The sequence below is a fragment of the Echinococcus granulosus genome, assembly GCF_000524195.1.
Source record: "Echinococcus granulosus chromosome Unknown EG_S00100, whole genome shotgun sequence".
NCBI classification, from domain to species: domain Eukaryota; kingdom Metazoa; phylum Platyhelminthes; class Cestoda; order Cyclophyllidea; family Taeniidae; genus Echinococcus; species Echinococcus granulosus.
This window is the reverse complement of record NW_020170480.1, coordinates 58,141-62,724: the sequence shown is the minus strand read 5'-3', so window position 1 is coordinate 62,724 and position 4,584 is coordinate 58,141.

Below are 4,584 nucleotides of genomic sequence, written 5' to 3'. Positions count from 1 at the left end.
AAAAAAATGAGGCCTTTTAATAGAATGATGAAGAAATACTGACCTGCTGCATTAAAACTATTAAAAATTAGCACCTGAATTTTTTGTTCTCACGGGGAATGCAGTGGGTGGGCCATAAAGAGAAGTATCTGTAGTATATTTCCCACATATTAGATCGTAAAATAGCATTTCTAGGACAAGGCTCCTAGGTCTTCTCTTCTCTCGTCTTCATACTCTTAAAAAACCCAAGTTGATTCGGCTTCAACCTGCTTGTTAGGATGTGTAAATGAGGGAAGTAAGTACAGGTTTAGAGGGGTGTGGACACGGAGCCTCTCTCCTGCTTAAAGGACGTTGATGCCTATGTCACGAGGTTCGATTCGTCTGCCGCTCCCTCTCTGAAAGGAACATTAAAGCAACATAAGCATTACACACCTTTTTGTCAACTGTATAGCACTAAAATAGAAAGTGGTTTTTGCATGATTTTCGTTAAAATAGCTGTTTTAAGAGCACAACAAATTGTGGATTTGCAGGCGCTCTAAGAATGGCATTACAATGGGCATGTGGTGCATTTTTGTACAAGTTGTTAGAAAATTTTGCTCAAATATCATCGACGAGAACAAAAATTTTCGGTTGATAAGCTGTCTGCACTTAAATTAAGGGCAAACATTTGCTGCTGAAGTCCAAATAACACTTACCGATATAACACCTGCAGATTTTAAACAGGCTAGAATAAGGGGGTTTAAAAGGAAATGTTGCCCTAAGAAATAGTCATCAAACTGTTTGTTAAATCATTTTGGCACACACCACTGAAGACTGTGGAAACAAAAAATTTCCTCTGGTTGTGAATATTCCTTTAAATGTTACCCTGTTTGCTACAGCATTCTTGAGGGGGATAAAGACCAGAAAGATATGCGAGAGGGCGTATAATTTTTGCCATTTCAGTTAATTTAAGTCAAAGCCTTTTCCTTGATGGTGGCCTCACTAGAGAAATAGTGTCTGACAGTAATAAAATTTAGGTTGAAAAGCAAGTAATTAGAAGATAGGTTTAGCCAATGATTGAATTGGTAATGTAATGCCTTAAATGAGTCACTGTAATATAGTAAGGGAGTTTTGAGTGGGCGCTATTGAGCACCCCCATAAGGCCAAATAGTGAAAGTTCATTAATTTCTGTTGTGAAGTCGCCACTGTAGAAACTAATTTCTGACCGTTAGTTCTGCTTTGTAAATAATAACAAATAGATGTCATTTAGGCTATTTCATACTGTTTAAGTCGTGAACATCTAATCATTATTAGCATTAAGTCCAAAATCATAATGTAAATAAGGAATGAAATTGATCAGCATGTCTTTTCATTCATTCCGGAGAAAAGTTGACCTATATAAGGTAATCGTATTGCATATATTTAATACGCATTCCACATGCGTTTCTAATAACATCTCCCTTCCCTCTATCCATTACCGAAACCAAATGTGTTTCGAATTACGGCCCATATACTGAAGATTATATTTAAGCATTTTAGGAGTTTTTTAACAAGCCACAGCAAATCGTTGCTGATGACAAATTGATGCATGTAGGCTTTTGACTAGAAAAAATAGAATTAAAGCAAAATGTGTTATTCATTTTAGTTGTTTTAAGAAATCTGTGTGGATCCGTTAGAGAAATATCTGAGCAGCCTGACAGTTAATTCAGAGTCTGGATCGCAGCAATGCATGAATTGGGTGGGCACATCACTTTAAAATCCTCGACACTTCCTAAATTGCTTTCGGCCTAGTACCACGTACAAAAGTTATAAAATAAGGGAACAAGAAAAGTGAAAACAAAACCGGTGAACTATTGGCCCTTCTGAATGAATAGAGAACACCAGTGTACCTATCAGGCCGAAGTAGTAGTTGACATAAATTCTAGATGCAATCCTTCTCCTGTTATTCCTGGTTAAGTGATATCTGCATTTCGACCAAAATTTTCATCGTTTTATGTGTAAATTTTAAGGATATTTAAGATCTCACCCGACAAAATGCATGAGGTGCAATAAATGGAACTTGAGGAGTTTCTCTGTTATACCATTTAGAGGGAGCACATCCTTAAAAGAGGTATCGTGAAATGATGATTATGTGTAATTATCAACCGGGTTATATCAAACTCTTAAAAAATAGTGTCACTTTATTAAATCAGATTCTTTTGTTATGTTTTCTCTCTTTTATAAGCCTACCGCGACTCCAAAATTTTACTATTTTATTCACAAAATTTTGGCCGGAACATTTATTGTCACTGTGCTACAAGCCTGAGAAGGCAAAAAACATTTTAATGCACCTACTAAATGTCCAGAAACTCAACCTTCGCCAAATATAGTATGCATAATTTCGGCATTTTAAGTAGGCACTACCATTTACCTTTTGGGTAGCTTAATTGAAGTGAGGCTAGCCACCTTCTGTCTTGCATTTTTTAACAAGAATCAGAGAGGGTAGCACTTTTAAATGAAGTTGTAATATAATCAAACATTTTGCCTACTGATTATAATCAAGTCAGCCATTAGGAGTTTTTATCAGGCATATTTTCTGTTTTATAAGCATCAGCTATTTATTCAGGGTAAATAAGTAAATGGATTTAAATGTTAGCAAATTATTCAAAAATTTTGCTTAATTTGACAATTCCTATACGTCACCAACGCCAAGTACTAAATCGTGAGCTTAAACATGGGGTCGAGTCTACCGTACTTCGAACCCTCCATGATTCCAGGTAACAATCGTAGTTTACAATTTGTTACTTTTTCCAATACTTCTTTTTGTACAAAAAAGGTAGAAATTCTTACTGCAAGTAAATTTGGAAAATATTGCGTAACTTGGATGAGATTGGTAGGGATAGGAGTGGGCAAGTGTCCCAGGATAATGAAAAGGTACTCTACTAATTCTCGTTACCGACTTAGGTGCTACATAAAGCAGTGTTACTAACAGATTGACTGCTGATCGTGGACATGGCCATGCGGACATATTTATCACATATCCTTCACAGCCCATTGTTTTTAAACAGCACCCCATTTCGACTTTCTGTCTTGAGGCCAGCAGTGATGATAAATTGTGGTTTGATAAAGACGAAATGAATGATAAGCATTTCTTACCACTAATATCACTCTCAGTCACAAATTTTAGTCTTTAATAAATCTTTTAACCTTTGATTATCATTTATCTGCCAGAAGTGGGGTTAGTATGAACTTACATTGATAGCACTGCTTTGCAAAATCAGGCATTCCCTGTTCCTCAAGCTTACTGCAATTCCTAAACAAAATTATTTTGACAACAGCACTAGTGCTCAAACATTTCTTCCATCGTACACCTCCAACGAGTTTTATTTGTGACAGCAATTAAAAACTATGAGTCATTTCCGGGATTGCAAGACAGTATCATCACCTCTCCTCACAGGAGTCTGAAAAAAGGTCAGCCGATTTCTAAAATCCAAAATGCATAATGCTGCTCCAACATGGCCAAATCACTTAAATTTTCTATAAGGAGTAGTCAGAATTTTCTAATTTGTCCTCTATTTTAAAAAGAAAGGTATATTTTAGTAATTTTAATGGCAAAATAGATTGTTTTCCTCCACTTTCATGCCTGATTCTGGTTGCACCTTCTATTCATTACTGCTGGTCAAAAGCCATAGACGAAATCATAGCCTCATGGATTGCACGGCCAATTCAAAGCCCAGGATTTGAGCAGAGCACAGTAGAGCTGATTTTGCATTTTCATCCATTCCCCACCATTAAAACTTATAACATATTGAACATTAAAAAGCGACTTAACACTTGCCTCTTTACTACACATTCTACTCATTAAAATAACGAAACTACAACACCTCTAAGTAAAGAGATTTTAACCTTATCTTTTTTTTAGTTCTGACCGCAAAACTACAGAAATTGGTGACAATGGGGTGCGGCAGAATAGGTATCTATATGATTTATGCTTTACGGCGAATCCAGTGCTGCATTCGGGAGCGATTTTATGGATCCTTGCAACTTTAAGCACTTCTAGGATCTGGTGATTGAAAAGGTCGAGCGTTTTCTATTCCAGGGTAACAGCAATTCGCAAACTATCGTCAGTTTCCTCTGACGAGTATTATAAATGCATGCTAAATTCACATGATTATCATAATTGTTTAGCTGAATTTAAATGAGATGAGAAAAAGTAACACAATTTATCTGAAAATTAGAGTTTGCTAGTAAATAAACAATTTCTTCTTCTATTATTCATTGCTCTGATTTTTTCTGCTTGTTTTGATTTTGTTTGGATCTGGATCCGCAGGGCACTAAACTGAACTAATCGTATTTAACCCCATCAAATGGTGTCTTCTAGCGTTTTCTGGTACTTTCAGAAATCTGTGGACACCTTTAAGTGGAGGCTTCTGATAAATACTAATCTCTCTCTTCTCGTGTTGCTGAGTCTTTTCTCACTCACTTAATTCAATCCTTGAAAAGCTAAGGAAATTTCCGCAAAAAGTGTAATTGCTACCCTTAAAATTTCCAAACAGATGGGTGGGTGGATGGAAGAATGAATAAGAAATGGAGAAATAGTTCAGCAGATGTCGCTTTGTTAATCACCTCAGCAATTGACTGAATATA